The 13,659-nt window shown below is 36.7% G+C and overlaps 1 long non-coding RNA gene across 1 annotated transcript in view; it reads left to right on the top strand.

Annotated features, from left to right (window-relative positions):
- Positions 1-2,526: 2,526 nt before the first annotated feature.
- The window catches only part of LOC139361762 (uncharacterized), a 44,363-nt gene continuing 33,230 nt past the window's right edge, over positions 2,527-13,659 (top strand). Inside the window, exon 1 of the long non-coding RNA XR_011619374.1 lies at positions 2,527-2,677. This is a non-coding gene — a long non-coding RNA (uncharacterized lncRNA). The remainder of the gene's footprint in view (positions 2,678-13,659) is intronic.

The raw sequence follows: 13,659 nt of genomic DNA, 5'->3' as shown, positions 1-13,659 counted from the left end.
ATGTCTCAAAGAAAACACAAGTGATTATTTGAGAAGGAAAGTTATTTCCAAGTCAGTATTCAAATGAAAAACCATAAAACAAAAGACCACAGTTTTAACTATACCATTAAATTGAGCACATCTTTTTTCCCCAAATTAGAGTATTTTGAAGAAAATAAAGGAAACATTATAAATAAAATATTATATAATTATATTTTTACATAATAATATTTATAATAGTGAAAAAACTTAAAAATCTGAATTGCTATTAATACAATATTACCAAACAAAATAATCATTTCCATAAAAAGAGATATAACAATCAAAAATGTAGTCTTCTCCCAAGCAGAAACAGTATGATTTTATATAAGGAAAATAAAAAGTGGGCATTTTCCAACAAAAAAGAAAACATAAACACAAAGGTATTAATGTTGGTTACTTCTGGTCAATAGTATTTTTGATGTCTGCTATTCCCTCTATCTTTCTTGCCTGTCTTTGCCAATTGTCTTTTCTATATTGAATATGTACTATTATTTTAGTGGAAATGTACAGTATATCCTTTTAATTAAACAAGCAACAACATTTTTCCTACCTGGATGCCATTATCATACAGAGTTTAAATGTATGAATGCATAAGCAAATGAATAAACACAGAAATAAATGCAACTAACTTTTCTAACACATTTATAATTATTTTATTTTAATACTTTTGAGGCACTTCTAGTAAATAACATAGTTTGTTTTTGAACTTTTTATGCAAACAAATCTGTAAGGAATCAAGTTTCACTTAGTTATTAGCCTTGATAGTATAATAGGGCCAATGAAAAGAGCAAAAAGAGTTTAGAAATAAGAACAGAACCTAGGGTATACAGATTTATACCATACTAATGTGTCTTGATAGTTATAGAACTATTCCCAAAGTTTGAGTTTTAATTAATTTTTTAAAAAACCTTACAAAGTGAAACTGAAATGAATCAATAATGCTAACAAACCAGTCTGCATTTCTATTAGTCTGGTTACTGGCTTCTCCTAGCTCTTTAAAAAAATATTTACTGTGCAAATTACAGGCAAAGTGAATTTACTAACGGGCACCATTTTTAAAGAAACTGAAAAAATGTAAATTTTTCTCTTCTTTCACTTTGAACCTTAATGAGATCAGGTTCATGTGATTACTACAAATATGGGAGGGAAAAAAGAATAGATGAAGGGGCAGTGAGGGGAGGAAAAGTTCTAAACCATTTCAGTGGAGTAAAGATCAAGTTCATTTTAATATAATTTTTAATGGTTGTTCAAACTCCTATAATGTACCCACACAAAAGGCTTCAGTTAATGTGTGTGTATTTTGAGCAGTTCCCCTCTTCGACCCTCGAGTTTAATTTCCGTCCTTCAAATGAGATGAATGGAGCGTGAAGCCGGTCATATCTCAATGCTGACACATGGGTTGCAGACAGAACTCACAGCCTGGAGAAGCAGCCAGTTTGGAGATTAAATCAAAGCAGCTCTGAATAGATGGGAGGTCAGCCAGGGCCAGCTTTGACATTTGATAGGACCTTGTGATCAATCAGGCCTTTCTTCACTCTTCCAGGCATCCTTATGACAGTGGCCCTAAAAAAACAGATGGGATATGTTACCAAGTGCAGGAGAAGCACTAGATTGTGAAGGAGATAGGTGTCAATAGTATCAAAGGGACAACTGTTATTTGAAGCAGCCAGCAAATAAGAAGGCCCTGCTTTGCTGCAATTGCTCTGCTAAAGTGTGCCTTTCATGATGTGAAATCTGAACCTTGGGGATGGTGAGATAACTTTTTAAAATGATTTTTAAAATTTCTTACCTCCTGTGTAAACTTTGAACATTCCTGATGTCATAAGATTAAATTTTAGCCAACATTCACTCTGTGGATAAACAGTATTTCCAACAAGGTCAAGTTCAGTTTGTGCTGTTTGTTACTTTGCCTGCTAGGGAAGACACACGCGCGCACACACACACACACATACACACCCCACAGGACATGATAACCTTTGGAAGAGAAGAATTAAGGGATGTTAACGCAGAGCGCTTGCTGGGCAGGGACCTATGTGTGGTTTCAGGAAATCCCAGTCACGTCGCCAAGAAGGTCATGAAAAATGAATGGCCCCAGAGCACCACTGTGACAGACTGTTTTAGTGAGTGGTAATGGGCCATCTCTAGAATGAAAGGCTGTGTATTTATAACTGTGCAGGCCACCGGGTATCACACCATTCATTATGCCAGATTGATTTAAGGGAGATGCCTTTTCCGAGGGTGACATGGGAGCAAATTATTTCCAGGAATATCACAGCTCTCTTCTACCCCTCCACCTAGCTCTCTGTATGACTCACCTCATCCCAGCAGTAAAACACACTCTCGTGGTCACACAAGCACATTCTCTGAATTTTTCCTGTCTTAGAGCATTTCATAACTAGAGCTTATCCCTCCAAAACATCTTACCCCAACTTGTATTGGGAGGAGAGAGCTGGATTGAGGGAGCCTTGCCTAAGGAGGGCTTAGACGAGAAGGGATACCACATTCTCACTCTGCTGTCTTTCCTCTATCAGGTGTCTTACTGGAAGGCTGTGGGCCGATGCCAGGTGACATGATAGACAATTACTGGACTAATTTGCAAAGCGAATTTCTGAAGTCACATTTTTTGCTTCACATGGATTCCATCTTCACAGAGAAGGTAGCATTTGATTGACATTTTGTTTCTTGTTTACAGTTTGTTTCTGGCATCAGTTAACTGCAAAATTACTCAACCTCTCAGGAGTTTTTCTGATGCGAAATTAACCAATTGCGCAAAATTTTGTCTAAGTCACTTTCCAACATGAATGCTTTAGGAATGCTTGAAATTTTAATAAGATAGGCACATGAAACCACCACAAATTCCAACCAGCATATCAGATGTTATTAAAATGAATTGTTAAGAACAACTAATCTCAGGAAATGTGTTGATGTAGTTATCTCACTTAATAGAAATATGCGAAGTCTCATATTATACAAAGAGTATTTAACTCTGTCAGAAGAGTTATCATAAGGTAAGTTGTTTTAAATAAAGGATTTAGATCACTTAAGGAGTTATATAAAAAGTTTTATATTTCACATTGGTCTATTGAGGAAAAGATATATATAACATACTTGGTTTTCAACCAAGTTAATTCAGCTGCCACTTTAACATAGTTGTAATACATCAGTGGTTAAAAGAAGATTCCTACCACCGTGTTTTCATGGTCCATGTCACAGGCTTTTTTGAAGAAATGGTACAGTTATTTTATTGACACTTTCCAGAGAGGGTCAAAGCACATCTGAGAGACCTTTGGATTATCAAATGTGCGAAGTGTGCCCTGATTCTGGCCCCCAAGAGCTCAGATGTTTGTGAGACTTTAGAGACTATTTACAGAGGGGCATTTTTTTCTGAATAATTTTGTCATTGAAATGTGGCACAAATCTTTCAAAATGGTAATTCTCCCTAGCAAGTTAATCCTTCAAGAGGTTTTTTTTTTATGTCTCAGAGAAAGCTGTGTGTAATCAAAAGACTCTACAAAATACGTGTTGGTTTTAGTCACTCTCTATAATTCCATTTAACTATTGCCAACTCCAAATACAGCCACAATTTTCCTGTATCTTGTGCACATCAGATAAAGAATGCAGAAACAATTGGCAGTTGGCAGTTAAGCAGCCAAAAGAGGAAGGAAAAAAGCTTTGCTAGTGTTTTCCAATTAATTTCTTTTCAAGTGAAAGTTCGAAAAGAAAAAAAATAAATAAGAAAACTGGAAATGACCTAAAAACTCTGGTGTGATAAGATAAACTTTGGCCTGACCATCACCTTGTTTGACTGAATACATAGTCTAGGTATGAGAAACAAGACCAGGAAAACATGGAATGTAGTTTCAACAATTTATAAAATTACACTGAAACTTTAAGAAATATAAAGGATTCAATTTTGAAGAAATTAAGTCTCTTGGAAAATTAGTGAGGGAAGAAAGCAAACAAAAATAAATATTTCATTAATAACTTTGACCACAATTTTATTTTTGAAAATTGTGCTAATGCCAAATTCTTTTTTTAATCTGATTTCTCAAATAGAACAAAGATACTTATTAATATCAAGAATTTCACCGTATTTTATAGTTCAATTGTCCTTTTTTAAATAATCAACAAATGCCAATGGAGTTTGTCAGAATGACCCGAATGCATAAAGCATTTAGTGAATGCTCTGGCATGTAACAGTTTCCCAAACATGCTCGCCCCTGTTTTCCCTTAGTGGGAAATGAACAGTGATAGTCTTGGTCACAGGCATAGCCAGGGAGTTTTTGTGCCACTCAGCCAAATGCCTCTTGAAACCCTCTGATTTCTCTCTTAGAATTCATGTACTCCTGATTCTGAAAAATCAATATAACTGACCACTTCAAATATCTCCCACATTCTGAATACCGTTTAAGATCGCCTGTAGTTTTCTTAAAGGCAAAGGCTATAACCTGGTGACAGAACTTATTTCAAGTTGGGCATGCACTTCTCTCTTCAAAAATGTCTTGGACTCACATGTGACGAAAGGGCTTCTCTGGATTCAAAAATCCCTCACAGGCTGCATCCAGGGGGATATGAAATGGGCTTGCACAGGTTCTGTTTTGTAACCAGTGGGCCACGGAGCAAATCCACTTATCACAGCTTATTAATTCATGCAAAGAGGCACAGGACATCTTCTTTGCCTAAAGTGATTAAGAGCTCAGGATTTCCTGAAGATAAGCAAATCTGGGTTCAAATCTCAGATCCACCTCTCACCAGTGTATGACATTGGGCAACTCTCTTTAAAGGAGGAATAATAATGATGCCTAATTCAAACAATTGGTATGAGAATTGTCTAAAATGATTACAGAAAGCAAGTTTCAAAGTTCTTGGTACAGATAAGCATCCCATAAAGGTAACTTATTATTATATATAAATGTAGCTTATCTTTGAGCACTCTAACCTGGGATAATTCCAATGACCAAGGGAACACCATACCCTCATGCCATTTTAAGCTATCATTTTGTAATTAAAGAAAATAATTAATCAAAAGATCAGTTAAGACAGTGGGGAAGTAGGAGACCAAACTTGATATTTCAAAATATTTGAGAAATCAGATTTAAAAAAGAATTTGGCATTAGCACAATTTTAAAAGATAAAATTGTGGTCAAAGTTGGCACTCTTCAAATAGTGACTAAAAGATTCATTGACAATGTCATCCTCTTAAAGACAGTGGAATTGCCTTTTCCCAAAATGTTGAATAACAGTAATTAGAGCATTCTAGCATAGTGTATCCTCTAGAATAAGAGCGTATTTTTATCCATTTCTGCATAACAAATTATCTCAACATTTAGAGGCTGAAAATAGCAAACAATCATTTTTCAGAAGTTTCTGTAGATCACGAATCAGGAGCAGCTTAGCTGTGTCGTTTTGGCGCAGGTTCTTTCGTGGGCTACAATCAAGGTTTTGGATGAGGCCACAGTTATCTCAAGGATATCTGCTTCCAAGCCCATTCACATAGCTATGGGCAGGTCTCAGAAAGTCTATTTTCAAGTCCACTCCCATGGGACTTGCCACAGGGATACCTTAAGCTTTATGGCATGGCAGCTTGCTTCCCCAGGGGTAAGTCATTCAAAAGAGAGTGAGAGAGCACCTCCAAGATGAAAAGTGCAGCCTTTTATAACCTAATCCCTCAATTACTGTCCTATCACTTCTGAGGCATTCTGTTTGTTATATGTGAGTCAATACGCCCAGCCCACACTCAGCAAGAAGGTATTACAAAAGGATGTGAATACCAGAAGGCAAGGATCACTGGGAGCCACCTTAGCAGCTGCCCACCACAGTGTATCCTCTGGTGCCCAATGATTTATTTACCTCTCAAATGCAAAATGTGCTCACTGCCCCCAAAGACTTCAAAATTCTCATTCCATTGCAATATGAGCTTCAAGTCCATAATCTTGTCATCTAAATAAGGTCCAAGTATGAATGTAGTTTCTCAAGTGTAGTTCTTTAAGCACAGCTCTTCAAGTGCAATTCCTCGTTATTTTTAAACCTGTAAAACAAGAGCAAATTATGTCTCACTCTGCCATCATGCAACAGTGGGACAGATACAAGATAAGCACTTGTATGACCCTGTTCAAAGAAATGGTGGGGGATGGAAGCATAGGGTTTACGGGTCCATAGCAGTTCTAAAATTCAGCCAGGCAAATGTTGGAAGATCCTTGATTAGGTCTCATGTCTGAAATAATTCTTCATGTTTCTCCCCTCTGCCCTCTGAGCTCTTGGTTTCACCCTCTTAGTCTTCTTTCTAGTTTTGCAAAATATAGCAAGTGTTAAAATTGTGCACCTTCAAAGCCCTGTCTTCATTCTGTACTGTTCTGTACTGTCTCATTCCATCCAAGTAGTAATGTTTCTGTATGTATCTCTTTCGAGAACTTTATGGGTTTCCTGTGAAACTTCTCCAGATTAAATCCATCAGGCAAAAGCCCCAACCACACATCTCTTACAGATAAACTCCCTTCCACCTTGGGCTTCTACTGAGATGACTGGGGACAATGCCCTTTGGCTTAGAAGCTCTACTCTTTGACTGAGGGAATCTGTGTGGCACACTCTTAATCTCCTTGACGGGTCCTTTAGTCTGACTGAAGGTTCTCTGAGGTACCAGAGAATAGTGAAGATCTTAATAAAAAGATTTATGGCCACACCATAGACTTTATCTCCCTTTTAGCATCTCTGACTTTTTGAATAGTGTGAGAGCTTTCAGAACCATCAAGATCTAGCTTCTTTTTGTTTAACAATCCTTCCCTTAGTTTAGCTCTCTCTCATCTCCCATTTTACTATAAGTAGGAAGAAAAAAGAAATGGGTGCTAACTAACTGTTCTGCTTGGAAATCTCAGCTAGATCCCTTAGTTTATCAGGCACATTTTCTACTTTCCACGTTCCTGCAGACAAGCACATTGTTAAGTTTCTGCACTTTCCTCCAGTTTCCAATAAGATTTTTCTCCCATTCCTTTAAGGCCTCACTGCCAGTCTCCTCGTAATTCAAAATTGTATGTACAATGGGTTCAAGGTACTTGATCTTCCACCAGTACTCTCCTCAAAATTCTCACACAGTTTCCACCTTCTACACATATTTCCAAAACTACTGTCTCATTTTAGATTTTGCTATGAGAGCACTCTACTTCCAGGTTCCAAAATCTGTCAGTCAGAAGTTAGAGTTCATTCAGCATTCAGACAAGTAGAACCACTAGCAAAGTGAGTCAGTGACCATGTTCCATTCTTACTCACATTCAATACTCACATTCATAGGAATACATCTCACTGTCCAAGCCTGGTTCACATGGCCATCCACTCACTGGCCAGAAGGAAGGCAGGACAGTTGGACTGACAGTGCCACCAAAATGACATGTAATAAGAATGGTTAGTTTTTCAAAAGAAAGGGATATGTTACTACCAAATGAAGCAGAAAGGGATACTGGTTGGGTGAAAGTAATAGATGCCCACCACCTCTGTCAAAAGTCTTTGTAACTGGCTGATGGTCTGTTATTTGCAAATAATGGATAAAAAGATTCCCTAGAGTGTATGGTTCCCAAAGGTGTCAGGGTGATTAACAAAAATAAATAAATAAATAAATAAATAAATAAATAAATAAAGATACGATTTTGACTTCTGTCTACAGCTCTAGGGCCATTTCCTATATCCAGGTCAGTTCATGCTTTGCTTCGTTTGTAATGTTGCGTAAGAACAGGTAGTAAAAGGTAGGGAAAGGAAAAAAATGTCTTGACCCAAACAGAATAATTAGGAATACCTATCTCCTATAGACACAGTCTGGGAGAGAAATTATGACTCTGAGATCACACAAAAGTCTGAGTACATTGTAAACAGGGTAAACATTCAGACTTTGAAATGATCATCAATTTCTTTTTTTTCTATTATTAACATTTGTCTGCCTGTATATTTAAAAAATATTAATTCAGAATATGAATCTTTGCTTTCTCCCAAAAATGTCTTGGGCTATGTGATATTTTCACACAAAGGAGCTATTTTTGGCATTCAAAAATTGCTTTTCTTCCTGCTGGCAAAAAGAATTCACTCACTACCTACTAGTGCATAACACTTAGTTTGCTTAAAAAAGAGAAAAAGGAAAAAGGCGCTTCCTCCAGATGATATAGGAGAAAAGAGAAGATATTAAATTTGTAAAAGACAAAATTACTCCTCCTCTTTGAACATTTTCTGGAACAACACCCTGCTGCCTGTCTATTGTTTCAGAGGCTAATAGTCATATAAAGCTTCTTTAACAGCTTCTATTCCACAGCATCACCATCTCTGCCATGAAAGGAGTAGGCAATGGAATAATGACTCACTTCAAAACCACACCCTTATTTATATTCAGGGCTTGTCATGGGAGAGATTACCCCATTCTTTTTTATTTCTTATTTTTTTCTTGTTTGCTTCTTACTTCCTTTTTCATCCTTCTAAAGTTTTGTTTCAATGTATACCTGGGACCCCATGTTCATACTGAAAGTGGAAGGAGAAAATGAGGCCGAGAATCAAAAGATTAGAATTCTCTTTGGTCTATTAATTTACTGAGTGCACTGAAGCCAATATTGTATTTAAAGAGAGAAACAAAAGAAAGCACTTTGTAAATAAGTTTTGCCCAATTTGATGCTTAAAGGGATATTATAGGTCATTATTAAGTAATGAACATTTTAAAATACATGATTATTTTAATAATCAAAAATGTCATCTTATTTAATCTCTCCCTTTAAGTTAAAGGTTGCTTGGTAATTTGGAGCATACACTTATATTAGTCCAGTCTCACACTGCTATAAAGAAATACCTGAGACTGGGTAACTTATTAATTAAAGAGGTTTAATTGGTTCGTAGTTCCATAGGCTGTACAAGAAGCATGGCTGGGGAGACCTTAGGAAACTTACAATCATGGCAGAAGGCGAAGGGGCAGCAGGCACAACTTCACATGGCCAAAGCAGAAGGAAGAGAGAGAGGGGAGAGGTGCTACACACTTTTAAACCACCAAATCTTGTGAGCACTCACTCACTATCACTGAGCAACACTGAAGGCAAACTGACCCCATGATCCAATCCCCTCCCACCAGGCCCCATCTCCAACACTGGGGATTACAATTTGACATGAGATTTGGGCCGGGATGCAGACCCAAACTATATTACCACTGTTTGTTAAGAAACTCTGTAAACTTAACTATTTGGGCAAAATAAACGTTATTCAATTTCTTTCACTGAACATAAGCATAGAATGACATATCATTTTTATCAGCATTTCTGTTACATTTTCTTGGGACTTAAATTTAAAATTTCTCCAAGCCATCTTAGTTTTAAAATTAAAAGAGTATCTATCATTTATAGCACTCACACTCCTGGGATACTAATTAGTGAACAATTCTTCTGGAAAATTAAAGATGTCTTCCAGAAAGTGTTATTAAAATAGGTGTTTTTATTTAAAAAAAAAAAAGTCTTTTTATTAGGAGAACTAGACTCAACTAATGAGCAGCTCAAAGAATACATTCTTATTCTATGAGATTATATATTTATAACAGAAAATAAAAAGTATGCTACTATGGATGGCATTGCAATACAGTAATACAATAGAACAAAATCCTACAGGGAGTAGGTAGTTCCCAGTTGCATGATGCCTTCCACTAGCAGGATGAGGTGATCTGGCGCTACATCAAACCACTGGAAAGGATTGAGAAGACCTAGCCCTGAGGAAATCATGCATTGCCCTATATCCCCCAGAATCTCTGTTTTCTCTTATGGTAGATAAATAATTTAGAGCAATATGATTCTTCCAGTGCTACAGGTTTATAGCTCTGGCAGGTCCTACCTCCATATGGACATTCCATATTGCCCTGCTATTCCCACTACAAATCCTCCCTTTTCTTCTTTCAGTTACTGGTTACTTACTATTTGCTGCAAACTCTTTTTCTTTTTTATTTCTTTTTCTTTTTTGAGACAGAGTTTCACTCTTGTTGCCCAGGCTGGAGTGCAGTGGCACAATCTTGACTCACTGCAGCCTCCACCTTCCCGGTTCAAGCGATTCTCCTGCCTCTCAGCCTCCCAAGTAGCTGGGATTACAGGCGTGCACCACCATGCCTGACTAATTTTGTATTTTTAGTAGAGACGGGTTTCACCATGTTGGTCAGGCTGGTCTCGAACTCCTGACCTCAAGTGATCTACCCACCTGGGCCTCTCAAAGTGCTGGGATTACAGCTGTGAGCCATTGCATCCAGCCTGCAAACTCTTTTTCTTATCCTCATTCCTAACACCTCATCTTGGCCTCTTACTTCAGACACTTGATGACCAGACCCTTTTAGACCAAAAGTCATGCCTTATAAATTAGTACTGCTAGCACTAGCACTTAGCCAAATGCCTAGTATATAATAGAAATTAGATAAGTGTTTGGTGAATGAATGATGTATAAATAAAGAAGTGGATGAATATTAAAGGGCTGAATGATAAATGTCTGGGATAAACAATTCTTCATATCACTGAAAAAGTAGAAGATAGGTTTTGGATGAAAATTCCATTTTTCAACGATAACATAGTACTATATGGAAAGCTACTATTTTAAAAAAATTAATTTATTACTCCACAAACAACATGGATAAAGTAAGCTTTTGTGGGCCTGTTTGTTCCTGTAGTGATCCCTTGACATTTTGAAAATTCTGAGTTGTGCTCTCATCTCGAAAATCCTGACTAGTACATGGCTTGTATATCTGCTTTTTGTGTTTATGAATTGGAGAATATCTGAAAGATAATGTAGAAATTAACTTTCGATACTATAAATCTAACATGACTTGGAATATTTTATGGAGGTTTTAAATGCTGACAACCATGAGCTAACAAACAGAAGGCAGATCTCCACCCTATCTAGGGATAGAACATGCTGTTTACAGAAGTGTTGCTGTATGTCAAAAGGAAGAAAAGTGTTCTGTGACTCCAAAGACAAAACCAGGACCCAAGGTAGCAGTCACCAGGGTCAAGATTTCAATTCAACTTAAAGAAAATCAAGCCTTCCAACAATGGAATGAGGCTCCCCCTGAAGTATCCAGCTCAGCCACCACTGCCCGTATTCAAGAAACAGAGATACTTGGTATTTGTACAAAAATTTAAAATGAAACTGACCAAAAAACTTACATGTTAAACCTGAAGAATTCTGCGCCACCCTGAAGCCTTCTCTGCCCATTGAACAGTCACCCTAAAGGAGATTTTGACTGATGGTTTTCTTTACAGGGTGGTTCAGGGGCTTACCTAGTCCATTCATCCATCCGACCATTTAACTGTCCATCCATTTGTCCATCCAACATCTATCCATTCATTCATACATTATCCTTATTAAAAAATTCCCTCTGAACCCCTTTTTCCCAGAAGCACCATCCTCATGGTTCCCATGACATTCTCTTTCCCCGTGTCTTCCCTTCCTTGCTGCTGCTCAGACCTTATTGTCCTCATTTAGCACCCTCCCCTGCACACACTGTAGGATTTGCATATTCTACAAAGTCTAACCACTCATTCTGACTTCTTTCCTCTCTATGAGACAAACTCCTCAGAAATGCCGGGAATATGTTTCTTCTGTTGTCACTCACATTTATTATTTTATTTTTATAACACCCTGAGAAGAAGGCAGCATTAATATTAGTATTCCCATTTAGCAGATGTGGAAACTGAGACCCAGAGAAGTTCTCTTACCTGCCCATGTTCACACAATGAAAATGACCTGAACCTGGACCCTCTGGTTCCAAGTTTGGTGCTCTTTCCACCACCAAAGGTGAGACAACTAGGTCCTGAGGGTTTAAATGGGGAATTTCTTTTTGAGCGAGAAGTCTCCTTCTACTTTATATATGATTTGAAGTTTTAAATGTTATTTATCTATCAATAAAACTAATATGGGGCTCTGTAAATGTTCCTAACACCAATTTCATTTTATGGAGTACACTGTAGCAGTCATAAACTCAGGATACTATTATTTAAGTTAGTTAAGTTACTTTAAGATTGTACAAAAAGGCCAATATTATCACACCGTTACTGCTATTTTGTCATTTTAACATAGACAGGTTAATTTAAGAAAAGAAAGTAATTTCAAAGGCAGTACGCCACAATGGTATAGAAAAGGCTTTGCCAGCTGGCTGTAATGCTCTGAAAATTAATGAAATCATTATCCCTTAAAATTTTCTCTAGAGTTGCACTGTCAGGAACATATTCTTTCTAAATTTAACTATTGGCAGTCACTCTTAAAAACTAATAAAATTTAGTAATACTTTCCATACATACCAGGGTGTGTCTTTTTACTCAGTAAAATTATAATTTGAATGTCTATTACTTTATGACATAAATGAATCACGAGGATTTGTACTAAGAAACTAGAGAAGAAACTACCAAAAAATGATCCCCAGGTGCTTGTGGTAGGTAGTTCAGGCTTGGTTGAAGGAAAATCAGGGTCTTATTAATTCAGTCCCATATTGACATATTGCAAGTCTTTTGAGCATCCAAGTAGGATGATGATAAATGTCACAAAAATCCAGGCAGAAGGAGACTATATAGATCATCAGTCCTCAGTAGAATCTTACTGAAGGCCAACTTTTAGTGAATAAAATAGTTATGATCACCAAAAGTTTGGGGGCATAAAATGTGTTGCATTTGCATAAAATTTACATAAAACTACCTAAATGATTTCAGCTACCAGGGGAAAAATATATGGGTATCTTCTTCCATTATTTAAATCTCATATACCTTTGAAAGAAGTGCTTAAGAGAAGTTGCTTGCAAGGTTCTCTGAATGCTTGATTAAATAGACTAACTGTGGAAAGAGATTCTGATTAAATTTAATTCAAGTGAATCTATTTTTAAAAATCTTTATTGTTAAAAATGTGTCTAAAATATGTCCTTTTTTCTCCTCCTTTAATTAGTTCAGTATATGGTGTTGAACATTATTAGTGGATACAGGGTCATTTCAGAAACATTATTAAGAGAGCAAGCTTAGGTGGGCTCTGAATCTAGGCCTGATATTTAGTGGTTTTGGAATATGAGACAAATAGTTTAAATTATTTCATCTTCTATTTTTTCAGCTATGGAACAAAAGACGGGGGCGTTCTTTCACCTGACTATAGAAAAATAACATGAGGGCTTTGATAAAAATTAAAATATTGAGAACTACCTTGAAGATCTTGATTTGAGAGTGAGGAAAGAAACCAGAAATCCATATTTATGGTCAGCACTGTAGGTGATTTCAATACAGTTGGTCAGAGCACTGAGTTAGAAATTGCCAAAACAATCTTGAGCAAAAATAACAGAGCTAGAAGCATCAAACGCCTTGATTTCAAAACATTATAAAGTGATTGTAATCAAAACTGCATGGTACTTGCATAAAAACAGATACGTTGATCAATGGAGCAAGATAGAAAACCCAGAAATAAACCTATGCATTTTATGGTTAACTGATTTTTTATAAAGTTGCCAAGAATACACAATGGGTAAAGGACAATCTCTTCAATAAATGTTGTTGTGAAAATTGGATAGCCCCATGCAGAATAATAAAATTAGACCCTTATCTTATACCATATACAAAATCAACCATATACAAAAATCAACTCAAAATGAATTGAAGACTTACATATAAGACACCTGAA

The sequence above is a fragment of the Macaca nemestrina genome, chromosome 2, assembly GCF_043159975.1.
Source record: "Macaca nemestrina isolate mMacNem1 chromosome 2, mMacNem.hap1, whole genome shotgun sequence".
In the NCBI taxonomy this organism is placed as follows: Eukaryota; Metazoa; Chordata; class Mammalia; order Primates; family Cercopithecidae; genus Macaca; species Macaca nemestrina.
Note: the sequence above shows the minus strand (reverse complement) of the source record. Positions and strands in the feature narration are given on the sequence as shown.